Here is a 14,258-nt window from a genome sequence, read left to right as displayed (position 1 = left end):
CGATCAGGCTACGTGTCCAGGTTGGCTGACAGCAGGAAAAGAAGACATGTGATAGCTTATATTTAAGCTTATACCAAGACATGACAGAAGACTTAGTACCTGCAACAGGGACAAGAGATGAAAGCTGAAATCAAGAAAAAAGTGAATATATATATATATATATATATATATATATATATATATGTGTGTGTGTGTGTGTGTGTGTGTGTGTGTGTGTGTGTGTGTGTGTGTGTGTGTGTGTGTGTGTGTGTGTGTGTGTGTGTGTGTGTGTGTGTGTGTGTCATAAAAAATACTGAAGATTAGACAACATAAGAATTGCTTTCCTATCTTAGCAATAAAAAAGGTAAAACAGAAAACTTTACACAAACACACACACACAAAACAAACACACACACACCCAACACAAACACACAAACAGGGACAACCGCAGGGACGACTTCTACTACAGCAACGTGCGCAACTACGGAGAGCAGAGGCCAAACTACGGGAGGAATTGGTAAAGAGACTTATGGGAGGGGCTGCAGCAGATGTATGGTGAGGCCCCGTGGTTCGAACACTTCCCCAGGCAACAACCACTGGTGGCCTGGTTGAAGTATGACTCCATTAAGAACCTGCTCGTGAGAGCGAGATTCCCTAAGAAAACCAGCAGAGAAAGGTGAGACTCCTGTGAGTTCTGTCCCTCTCCTGAAGGTTCAGTGCTGCCAAGGTAAGGGCAGGGCCTGGCCCTCCCTTGAGGCCCCCTAACTGGACCAGGGTGGGGCGCTCAGTGCGGGCATGCAAGTGCCACACAACGAAAGCCTAGTAGCGATCAGTGAAGAGGCGGGGCCAGGAGCTCGGACTCGACCCCCGCAACCTCAACTAGGTGAGTACAACTAGGTGAGTACACACACACACACACACACACACACACACACACACACACACACCAAAAAACTCGTCTCTCTGGAAAGTGTTGAGACCAAAACATAAGAAGGTAGGACGGTTTCCTCAAATTACCCCCACAAAAGAAAGATATTGCCGGGCGTTCCTCAGGCAATGAAAAATATTGGGTTAATGTGAAATCCAATAACAACCGAAGCTACGACCAAGTCACGCGGGAGAAGCAACGACCAGGTCACGAGGGAGAAGCAACGACCAGATCACGAGGGAGAAGCTACGACCAAGTCACGCGGGAGAAGCAACGACCAGGTCACGAGGGAGAAGCTACGACCAGGTCACGAGGGAGAAGCTACGACCAAGTCACGCGGGAGAAGCAACGACCAGGTCACGAGGGAGAAGCAACAACCAGGTCACGAGGGAGAAGCTACGACCAGGTCACGAGGGAGAAGCTACGATCAGGTCACGAGGGAGAAGCTACGATCAGGTCACGAGGGAGAAGCTACGATCAGGTCACGAGGGAGAAGCAACGACCAGGTCACGAGGGAGAAGCAACGACCAGGTCACGAGGGAGAAGCTACGACCAAGTCACGCGGGAGAAGCAACGACCAGGTCACGAGGGAGAAGCAACGACCAGGTCACGAGGGAGAAGCTACGACCAGGTCACGAGGGGAAAGCTACGACCAGGTCACGAGGGAGAAGCTACGATCAGGTCACGAGGGAGAAGCTACGACCAGGTCACGAGGAAGAAGCTACGACCAGGTCACGAGGGGAAAGCTACGATCAGGTCACGAGGGAGAAGCTACGACCAGGTCACTTCAGTACCAACGCACCCTGTCACAAAAGGCTCATAGCATGCAAGCACCACGCACGTATCTATCACCACACACGAATCTCAGATATACTCAAGACAAAAAGCGCGCACGATATCACGCACGCATCCCAGACAACATTCATCACACACAACATGCATTACATACCAACACGTGGGCCAGGAGCTGTGACTCGGCCCCTGCAACCAAATATAGGTGAGTGCACCTTCCCTTACCATGCAGCAATAAACCAAAATCGACGTAATACACTTTCTGCCTCTCCTCCCTATCACTAAGGACCGGTGCTGCTGCTACCGGTAAAATTTCCCCAACATTCCGGTGATGGTGGTACCGGTGAAACTCCCGTCTTAACACTGCAGCAAATGCGAGAAATATCAAGACGCACATAACTTGCACTTAAAATATGGTAAGCTGTCGTCAGGTAAGAGAGAACTCTGAGCAGGAAAATTCTCGTTCCCTCGACAAGGCTTTCGTTCCAGTACTGGGTAAAGAATCTTGATCAGTTATGAAAATTTTTAACAAATCACACTGCAATTGTTAAGCAATTTGTTCAAAATTCTGACTGAATTATGTCTTATATATATATATATATATATATATATATATATATATATATATATATATATATATATATATATATATATATATATATATATATTGGAGGATAGATGGGCTAATGAGAGCATAGGCAATGGGGTCGAAGAGGTATGGGGTAGGTTTAAAAATGTAGTGTTAGAGTGTTCAGCAGAAGTTTGTGGTTACAGGAAAGTGGGTGCGGGAGGGAAGAGGAGCGATTGGTGGAATGATGATGTAAAGAGAGTAGTAAGGGAGAAAAAGTTAGCATATGAGAAGTTTTTACAAAGTAGAAGTGATGCAAGGAGGGAAGAGTATATGGAGAAAAAGAGAGAGGTTAAGAGAGTGGTGAAGCAATGTAAAAAGAGAGCAAATGAGAGAGTGGGTGAGATGTTATCAACAAATTTTGTTGAAAATAAGAAAAAGTTTTGGAGTGAGATTAACAAGTTAAGAAAGCCTAGAGAACAAATGGATTTGTCAGTTAAAAATAGGAGAGGAGAGTTATTAAATGGAGAGTTAGAGGTATTGGGAAGATGGAAGGAATATTTTGAGGAATTGTTAAATGTTGATGAAGATAGGGAAGCTGTGATTTCGTGTATAGGGCAAGGAGGAATAACATCTTGTAGGAGTGAGGAAGAGCCAGTTGTGAGTGTGGGGGAAGTTCGTGAGGCAGTAGGTAAAATGAAAGGGGGTAAGGCAGCCGGGATTGATGGGATAAAGATAGAAATGTTAAAAGCAGGTGGGGATATAGTTTTGGAGTGGTTGGTGCAATTGTTTAATAAATGTATGGAAGAGGGTAAGGTACCTAGGGATTGGCAGAGAGCATGCATAGTTCCTTTGTATAAAGGCAAAGGGGATAAAAGAGAGTGCAAAAATTATAGGGGGATAAGTCTGTTGAGTGTACCTGGTAAAGTGTATGGTAGAGTTATAATTGAAAGAATTAAGAGTAAGACGGAGAATAGGATAGCAGATGAACAAGGAGGCTTTAGGAAAGGTAGGGGGTGTGTGGACCAGGTGTTTACAGTGAAACATATAAGTGAACAGTATTTAGATAAGGCTAAAGAGGTCTTTGTGGCATTTATGGATTTGGAAAAGGCGTATGACAGGGTGGATAGGGGGGCAATGTGGCAGATGTTGCAAGTGTATGGTGTAGGAGGTAGGTTACTGAAAGCAGTGAAGAGTTTTTACGAGGATAGTGAGGCTCAAGTTAGAGTATGTAGGAAAGAGGGAAATTTTTTCCCAGTAAAAGTAGGCCTTAGACAAGGATGTGTGATGTCACCGTGGTTGTTTAATATATTTATAGATGGGGTTGTAAGAGAAGTAAATGCGAGGGTCTTGGCAAGAGGCGTGGAGTTAAAAGATAAAGAATCACACACAAAGTGGGAGTTGTCACAGCTGCTCTTTGCTGATGACACTGTGCTCTTGGGAGATTCTGAAGAGAAGTTGCAGAGATTGGTGGATGAATTTGGTAGGGTGTGCAAAAGAAGAAAATTAAAGGTGAATACAGGAAAGAGTAAGGTTATGAGGATAACAAAAAGATTAGGTGATGAAAGATTGAATATCAGGTTGGAGGGAGAGAGTATGGAGGAGGTGAACGTATTCAGATATTTGGGAGTGGACGTGTCAGCGGATGGGTCTATGAAAGATGAGGTGAATCATAGAATTGATGAGGGAAAAAGAGTGAGTGGTGCACTTAGGAGTCTGTGGAGACAAAGAACTTTGTCCTTGGAGGCAAAGAGGGGAATGTATGAGAGTATAGTTTTACCAACGCTCTTATATGGGTGTGAAGCGTGGGTGATGAATGTTGCAGCGAGGAGAAGGCTGGAGGCAGTGGAGATGTCATGTCTGAGGGCAATGTGTGGTGTGAATATAATGCAGAGAATTCGTAGTTTGGAAGTTAGGAGGAGGTGCGGGATTACCAAAACTGTTGTCCAGAGGGCTGAGGAAGGGTTGTTGAGGTGGTTCGGACATGTAGAGAGAATGGAGCGAAACAGAATGACTTCAAGAGTGTATCAGTCTGTAGTGGAAGGAAGGCGGGGTAGGGGTCGGCCTAGGAAGGGTTGGAGGGAGGGGGTAAAGGAGGTTTTGTGTGCGAGGGGCTTGGACTTCCAGCAGGCATGCGTGAGCGTGTTTGATAGGAGTGAATGGAGACAAATGGTTTTTAATACTTGACGTGCTGTTGGAGTGTGAGCAAAGTAACATTTATGAAGGGATTCAGGGAAACCGGCAGGCCGGACTTGAGTCCTGGAGATGGGAAGTACAGTGCCTGCACTCTGAAGGAGGGGTGTTAATGTTGCAGTTTAAAAACTGTAGTGTAAAGCACCCTTCTGGCAAGACAGTGATGGAGTGAATGATGGTGAAAGTTTTTCTTTTTCGGGCCACCCTGCCTTGGTGGGAATCGGCCGGTGTGATAAAAAAAAAAAAAAAAAAAAAAAAAAAAAATAATAAATAATATATATATATATATATATAAACACAAGATCACAAGAAACTAGTGGTATGTTACCAGGCAATAGGAAAGTAGTAATATTCCAGCGCTTTCGTGATCTCTCGTATTATCAAGGAAGAGCAAAAGTAATAAAGTAACAAGTGTCTTCTATAACAGATATATTTGGAAAATGCGGATTTATCAACATATCTTTTAAAACATCAGATTTTTACATTATGAATGAATCTAGCTTTTACACAATCCTGAACTTGTAGTCAAACTGTAATCAATATTTTTATATATTTCGGTTTTATATTTCGTTTAAATCACTGATTTGTATATTACAACTTTGAGTTCTTTACCAATCAATGAGGTGATTAAAATCTCTCTCTTGAATAAACAAAGCATTATGATCTTGCCCAATTGTAATGCTACATTTATGTTACCTTTAATTGTAGCTCAAAACCTTTTCCATCTTTCCTTAAATAAAATTTATTGATCTTTGCACTTTAGATCTTACAGAAAACAACCATCATCATTTTTGGGTTAATTTTTACTCAGTTTTCTTGACATGATTTTGAAATATATGATTTTGAAATTCTTAAGTGAAGAAAGGATTTCATGTTTCTTTGTCTTTATTTCTAGGGTTGTAAATGTTCCTAGCAATTTTTAAAGGTATGTCTATAAAACTTGTTGATCAGTGCTCTTGGTGGCCGCCTAACGTTATAAAGTTCGGTAATGTAGAGGTTAAGGCGTCAGGCTTCTGGTCCCCTACTTGTCTAAGTTCAAGTCTATCACTCCGTAGTATATCTGTACGCATAACCACTCGTTCTGGGGTTGCAATGATATTTATACTGCTTCTTGGTGAACATGAGAGGGAGGAGAATGAAACAGCTGAAATGGCCACACACCCAAATTAGTCCAGCGTTAGAGGAAAACATGACTAGCATTCCTGGTGGCCGCCTAACGTTGTGAAGTATTGGTTTGATTAGCAGGTATTGGATTGGAAATAGAGAAGTCGATGAGTGAATCAGTCTGCCTAGTAGGGTATTACAGCAAAAATCTTGGGTAGCTTCAAATTTAGGTTAGATAAATACATGAGCGAGAGGGATTGGGTTTGAGTGGAAGTTGCACATTGATGTAATAGGGTTATCAAAGCTTATTCCTTGGGTAGCATTGAAATTAGGTTGGGCAAATATTTTTGTTAGTGCGTTTGGATTTGAAAAAGACCTGCCTAGTATGGGCTAGTATTCCTTCTTTCTTACCTTCTTATTGTGTAGTGGATGAGGCTTCAGGCTTTTGGTGTCGTACTCTCGCCGATTGGGGTGCGGCGGCAGCTGGGTTCCAATTTTCGTCGTGCCGCAGTAGTTCTCCGCATATAACCGCTTGTTCCGGGGTTGCACTGAGGTATATATAATCAGGAGAATGGAGGGAGACTCGAACCGTGGTCCAAGTAGGTAGCAGACCCAGCGCCGCAACCATTCAACCATGTCACAGAGATAGTTAATATGATCCTATTGAACCCTCGTAGCTGAATGCTTAGAGATCTGAGTCAGCTACCCGTATGGACCAAAGTTCGAGTACCCGTCCATTCACTTATTACATGAAATAAATGATAGCGTAAATGCCATTTAAGCACTGTTAAAATTTAATTAAATTCCAAGCGCTTTCCTGATCCCTTAATCACAATCTCAATACCATCATTTCAGTTAGATATTCGCAGTTTAGAAGTATAAACATAAGACGTATACTGTATATCAGATTTATATTGGTATATTCACATATTTCACATGCAGACTCCAGACAACAGAGATTAAGCTTTTCTTATTGCTAAACATATATTAACACAGTATGCAGTTTATGGCATTTACTGAGAAGACGTTCCGTCCACCAAGGACGAGGAGTCTTCTCAATAACTGCCATAAACCGCATAGTGTGTCTTATTTAAGTACTTGTTAGTATAACCATTGATACTTGTATATTACCTGTGTTGACACTACACGCCATAAACCGCATAGTGTGTCTTATTTAAGTACTTGTTAGTATAACCATTGATACTCGTATATTACCTGTGTTGACACTACACGCACGTTGTATATGTTGACACCACACATGTTATCCAGCGGCAATGATCTGGTAAAGAACTGTTCTACATTTCAAGATATATTATTGATACACAAACTGCTTAAATTGTGTAGTAGTTTTCCCACTCCTTAACAGCATTAATGTGATCAACACTCGGGAAACTTGCTGGAGGTGTTGCCATGACTGCCTCTGTTGTGATGATCATGGTGAGCATGTGCAGGTATGTGCTGGTGTTTGTATATATACAAAGTGCTGGACAATTTCCACACAACAGGAGTTGAGGGAGTCAGACATTTCTAAAGCAATGTAACTTATCTCTGTGGGTTCTGAAAGAACGAGCAGAACCACAGCATGCATCGTTTGCTCAACTTTACAACGAATTGCTTGATAGAGGATGATTGCCTAAAAGTGGAAGGAAGCAATTGCACTTCCAAAATTTAAGGGGGAGAGAAAGGTAGCATTAAACTGCAGCCATACTATATAATGACGATCAGAAAAAAAACACCAGATACCAAAACATTCAGCGCTATTTTAATGATGGTAAATTACAGAACCTCACAAGAGAAAATTTAGAGAAGTCGGGAATGACAGGGAAACTACGAAATAAATCATACAAAAGTGTGAATGTTCAGAAAGAGGCATCAGAATGCGCAAGTGTAGCACATAGCACTGTTTCTGGTTTATATACATGATATGTTGAAAAAGATAGTCTGATGGATCCCTATTCACAAATATGAAAAAAAGAAGACAAATGAAGTTGGACGGGCTACAGGTTTGGTCAGACAGGTGTTAACTCAAATTCAACTCCAACAAAATACAATTTTATAAAAAGAATTAGGGAGGGCAAAGAAGACCGGAAACAGAGTACAGATCCCGGTGAAAAAGGCGGCAAAAATCACCCAGTGAACGAGATCTATGAGCATAGTGTCGACTATGTCGCCAAAGGTGCACATCGGCCTAATACCTTTGTAGCGAATGCTTGTCTGAGAAATCCAAAATTATCCTTCAGCAATCTCAAATGTCAGAACACATGTACTGTTCAAGGCATTAATTAGAAGAAATATTTCGCCATGACTGATTTTCTCAGTCCAAACACAGAGCAAATTAAAACAATGTTATATAGTGAACAGAGATAAATGATCAGTAGTGAAGTATGAGGCGAGGCCATAACAGGTCAGGCTGCAGTAAATGGGTATCACGTGAAGACTGATCATAATATGGGCAATAATCTGTCGTCTGAAAGTATGGAAACAATGAAGCTCCCAGATCTTTGTGGGATGGTGGTGGGGGATGAAAGGCAACGTGCGCCTCTGATAGCCATTTTCACGGATGATTAACCTAGCCTCATTGCAGTTCCTCGAGTGTCGGCAATCGTCCGTATGTAGGACAGAGGTGCCGTTGCGGTCATCCTGGCTGCAGGTGTATCCGTGTTAGGCTAATTTCCAAGAATCTTGAGGTCTCCTACAGGTGTTGTTCATCGCATCTTCCACACGGTAAAACGTACACTCCTGAGCTATTTCGTTTTAGCGCTTCTGCGCCAAGATTCTGATAGATGATAAGGGCTGGTGGCTATTTTGACAGGATGGGTGTTAAATAGTTTAGCCACATTAGATGCCATGTTGACTAGCAGGCTTCTTGCACTCTCGTACAAAGTGAACAGAATACCAGAGTGGGTTTCTTACATAATACCAGAGTGGGTTCCTTACAGAATACCAGAGTGGATTCCTTACAGAATACCAGAATGGGTTCCTTGCAGAATACCAAAGTGGGTTCCGTACAGAATACCAGAGTGGGTTCCTTACAGAATACCAGAGTGAGTTCCTTGCAGAATACCAGAATGGGTTCCTTGCAGAATACCAAAGTGGGTTCCGTACAGAATACCAGAGTGGGTTCCTTACAGAATACCAGAGTGGGTTCCTTACAGAATACCAGAGTGGGTTCCTTACAGAATACCAGAGTGGGTTCCTTACACAACACCAGAGTGGGTTTTAAATAGAAAATTCTTCTTAACTGATCTCTCAAAAACATGTAAAACTAAGAGAAGCGGAAAGAGAAAAATTTGGAAGGAAATGAGGAAAAAAGGAAGAACGAGGAGAGGAGGGAGAGAGAAATAAAGAAGGGGAAGAGAAAGAGAGAGAGGAAGGCGAAACAGAGCGAGATCAAGACATATTTATTTATTCCTGTTAACATTTACGATTACATATTAATATTCAAAATATTGGAAAAAATATCCCTGGGTCGAAGCAGCCAGGTCAGTAAATAAATCCATAACCATGCATTGAAGGAGAGAAAATAATGGCAGGGACGTCAAATGTGATGTATTACGTCGACGTCAGTTGCACAATAATTTATCTTGTGTCAACAGAATTAAGTAATATTATTTAACATCAGTACCAGAGGAACAGCAGGCGCCCAATAACGCAAGAATCTGCAAAAGTTTCATAACGATAGGCAATACTCGGGCTAGACTGGTAGCCAACCCGGAAGCCATTACACTATGTAACAAAATTTCACGGGGAAACCAAGCATCGTTTCCCAATTCTTTATAACTAAACAAAATTTAAAAAAGCAATTTTGATCCCAAAACTTTGCTTTTGTGGTCCGAACACTTCTGGAACACTTTCAAGAAAGACTGATGTAAAACTATTATGTTCTAGGGTTTTGCTGGGCAAATATAAAAACGGGCTCACAAACCAGCATTCAGTTCAGCTCTGGCTACCTGAGAAGACACATCAGAAGAAGTAAAATGGCATCATGAAGCTCTAATCATTCTCCAGTCGCATTCTACTACATATGTGGTCAATTCATTAAGACAAGAGCAAAGAAGTTCTCTGTAACAACATCTAAAAAATGTGTGAAGCTTACATAGCATATTTTGGCATGCCAGTTGTGGACCAAGACAAGACCTGGGCGCCTCATGTTGCTTGTGAACATTGTAAGAAAACACTGGAAGGTAAGAAAGTCATTAGTTATATGAAGGGTAAAATCTTGAATAGGGACATTTTTTAAATGAAATGTATGTAAAGCAGCAAATCAAAAAATGAAGAGCACTCTGAATATGAATATGATCTCACAGATGCAGCTGTTGGGAGGAATCCTTGCTACCCTAACCAAACAGACCTTAATGACCTTATCAGAGATCTTGGTTTGACAAAGTCAAATGCTGAGCTTTTGATTTCATGGTTCATGGAGTGAGACTTGGTGGATGAAAGTGTGCAAGTGACAAGCCAAAGAAAACGTCACCAACATTTCTCAAGCTGCTTCACTAATGAAGACAGGTTGTGCTACTGTTATGATGTATCAGTTCTGTTTGATGCAAATGGAATTGCATGCAATCCAAATGAGTGGAGACTCTTCAATGACAGCTCCTCCAGAATCTTAAAGCTGTACTTCTGCACAATGGGAACAAGTATCCATCTTTTCCTTTGGCTCAGTCAGTGCATCTTTGGGAGAACTACAACAGTGTCAGACTTCTACTGGAAGCTTTGAATTATGATAGGTATGGTTGGGAGGTTATTGGAGACTTCAAAATGGTGGCATTTTTGATGGGACTCCAAGGAGGTTTTACCAAGTTTCCCTGTTATCTTTGTCATTAGGATAGTAGAGATAGAGCAGCACATTACCAGAGAAAGCACTGACCTCAAAGGACTGATTTCTCAGTAGGAAGAGATAATATCAAACATAAACAATTGGTGGATGTTCAAAAGGTTCTGTTCCCTCCATTACACATCAAACTAGGGCTAATGAAACAGTTTGTTACAGCTCTTGACAAAGAATCTGCAGCCTTCAATTATCTTCAAGACTTCTTTCCCAAGCTATCAGAGGCAAAGGCGAAGGCTGGCATCTTCACTGGACCACAAGTCGGGAAAACCATGGAGTGTTCAGAATTTCCAAAGCAGCTCACAGAGAAGGAAAATGAAGCCTGTGAGAGTTTTGCTGCTGTTGCACACGGCTTTCTGGGCAACAACTAGGCTGGCAATTATGTGGAACTTGTTGAAACCTTGGTGAAAAGCTATGGTCAGATGGGCTGTAGGATGTCCCTGGGAGCATACTCAGAGGAGCAAGAGGAGCGCTTCCACCAAGATATAATGGACTTTGAGCACAGATATCAGGAATCTTATAATGAAAAGATGATGGCAGACTACATTTGGTGGCTTCAACGGGAAAGTGATTTGTGGTATGGTAGTAAATCTAGAAAAACTGTTCATTTTTATCTTTGTAAATATGTTTCAAAAAGTTTAAAATAAAATTTGTGTAAATTTTAGTAAATTTTATTTGTAGATGAATGGTTCAGAGAACCGACATGTTGATAAATTAGACACATGTACAACTCTTGGGTATCTTTATTGAGGAAACGTTTCGCCACACAGTGGCTTCATCAGTCCGTACAAAGGAGAATCTTGAAGAACAGGAGGAGAATGAGGTAATCAGTCCCTCAACCTTGAGTCGATGTGGTCAGTCCATCAATCTTGTCCATCAAATTTTATTTAACTATATGCTTTCGTTTGACATCGAAAACTAGCAAAAAATATTGAAATTTAGCCATTTTTGCCAAAAATTCATCCTGGAAGCCACAAAAGCAGTTTAAAAGGAATAATGGGCATTATCTGTTGTTTTGCAATAAAGGGAGTTGGAAAACAACACTTGCCTGGAACAAAAAATTGTGTTACATAGTGTAATCAGTGTGGGAAAGACTGTTGTGGAAGGTACAGTGAGAAAGTTTGAAGTGTTTGATGTAAATAATGTGGAACCTTTACCTTACCTCAACAATACAGCAAATATGTCAACATACTGGAACAGTAAAGTAATGCAGAAAAACGGTACAGCAACACGCAAGAACAGTACAGTAACTTGCAATAAATACTGTAACACAGAAGAACATTACTACTGTAACATTCAAGGACTGCATACTGACACATAAATATAAGTGTTTGTCTTCTGCCTGCTGATTATACCAAGCAATGAATATGTCAAAATTGTGACTGATAGAGTGACGGAAAAGACAATATAATGAAGAACTGGCTAGAAAAGTACCTCATAACAGAACACAATACAGTACAGTAACACAAAAGAATAATACAGTAACATAAGAACGAAACTGTAGCACACAAGTACAATAACATACAGCAGAACAGTACAGCAGTACATAAGTACCACACAAGAACATACAAGAAAACAATAAAATAAGGGAAGAGTAGAGAAAGATGACAATAATACTGGCCAGGTTGTAACATCCACATCAGTAATCCCTTTTGTCCAGAGGTTGACTCTCTCAGTTTGTACATCTTATTTTCTTTCCCTACTTTTTTTTGCGTTTGTAAATATTTTTCTCAGTATAGTGAAGCTGAGAAGAGTGAAGACATGAAAAATTAAAAAGTGAGAGAGACTACTTGTATAATAATTCATAAGAATGTTTTCTTTGTATATCCAGTACAAGATTCTCTCAGTTGTTACTTCCTTATATCTTCACATTTATCATTAAGAATATCTACAAAATACTATGTAACAACATTCTACATTCCCATTATTCAGAATTATATTAAAATATACAATTTATATAAAAACTGGAAGTCACATATCACTACACATCACTAAAAAACTCTGCAAATTCAGAGTCATTTCTTTAAATCATAAATCATTATTGCAAATCATAAATCATCGCAAATCATAGATCATAACAATACATCACAAATCATCAGTACCCATAGCTTTATTAAGTAGGAGGTAATTTATCTCGAATTTTTAAGTCCGGAGGGCCAACAGGTCCCTCAGACTTACACTCTAATATATTACAGAGCAGATACACTCATAAGGAGAGTTGTGGTCTCATGACGTCTGTGTTAGAAAGTACATATATGTGCATGAGAATGCACATATGTGAGTTACATAGGTGTTGAATATTAAGTATTGTAGGTGTGCTGGGGAAATTATGTTTATATATATTCTATAGGCCTTTTCTCAAACGGGACCTCGGGGGCGTGATCCCCATAACCTTCTCCAGGTATACTCTCCAGAGTATGTGTGTGTGTATGTGTGTGTATGTATTTGTATACTTGCGTGCTTACTTGTGGACGTGTCAGTGACTTGCATATATATATATATATAAAAGACGAACTGCAACAAAAAAAGAAACTGACAAGTTTTTTGTAAGAGATTTCTTGGTGAGAAGACAGAGTCACATACGGACACAAATTTAAACAATAAGTGAAAAAAAAATAAACGAACAGTCTTTGTTCCTGTCTTTGTTTCTGGTACAGTTCACAACTGCTGGACACAGTGTTAGATACCATTGCAAAATATTGTTTAATTAAAATAAAATGTTAATGTATGTCTATTGCCTGCTGATTATATCAGACAATAATTATGTCAAATTTGTGATTGATCGAGTGACGGAAAAGACAAAGTATAAGTAATGAATAACTGGCTGGGTTTAGAAAGTGGAAAGTTATGTATGCATCAACATAATTCTGCAAAAGTTCATTATTATTATAATCAAAAAGAAGCGCTAAGCCACAAGGGCTATACAGCGCTGCTGCAAAAGTTCAATAAACAGAAAAGGCGAATTGTTACAAAAAAAAATCGCTTTTGTTGCCAGAGTTAAAGTACAAGTGAATAAAAACACCAGTATCGAAGATACTGATGAAATCGCTTTTTTTTTGTCGATAAATCTAGACTACCATGAAGGTCGACATTATCAATAAGGAGACTTTTTATTGTGGATGAGAGTGATGGATCCTCAGAAATGTTAAGTGTAACTCTTTTGGGTTAGTATGTAGTCCTTGCATGTTACACTAGTAATTTTCTTCTGTGCTACTGTATTTATTTTAAGTTATTGTACTGTACTCTACTCCGTGGCTTGTGTGACTTGTGGAAGATGTTGTAGGAAAGTACAGGATTCAATAAAGAATTTATGCTAAAGAATTTATTTCCGATTTATTTCCTGTGTAGTAGAAATTAGATGTTAGAGAGGAACGAGAGAAATACATGTGTGATTATCATTGTGTGTGTGTGTGTGTGTGTGTGTGTGTGTGTGTGTGTGTGTATGTGTATGTGTGTGTGTGTGTGTGTGAATGTATTTGTGTACTTTCATATTTACTTGTGGACGTTTCAGTGTCTTGCATATTGGAAAATGACGAATTTCATCAAAAAAAAGAAAGCCGATAACATTTTTGTAGCAGATTTCTTGGTGAGAAGACATAGAATCACACACAGACACACATCTATACACGATAAAACGTTCACACATGCACTTATAAACCTGCATTAGTGAAAACAAAGCAAAAATTAACTTGAACTCTTAATTAAACATAAATAGAAGTCCGAGATTTTTACTAAGTAACCTCACCTTGGTGGCCATGTTGGGTGGCAGCTTGGTCTTGTCTAGCTGGTCTACTGTTCCAGGCTGTCTTGGTGAGTGTAATTACAGGACGCAGTTTTCTGTGTGTCCCCTCCTGTAATTCCAC

The sequence above is a fragment of the Cherax quadricarinatus genome, chromosome 4 (genome assembly GCF_038502225.1).
Source record: "Cherax quadricarinatus isolate ZL_2023a chromosome 4, ASM3850222v1, whole genome shotgun sequence".
Taxonomy (NCBI): domain Eukaryota; kingdom Metazoa; phylum Arthropoda; class Malacostraca; order Decapoda; family Parastacidae; genus Cherax; species Cherax quadricarinatus.
This window is presented reverse-complemented; position numbering follows the sequence as displayed.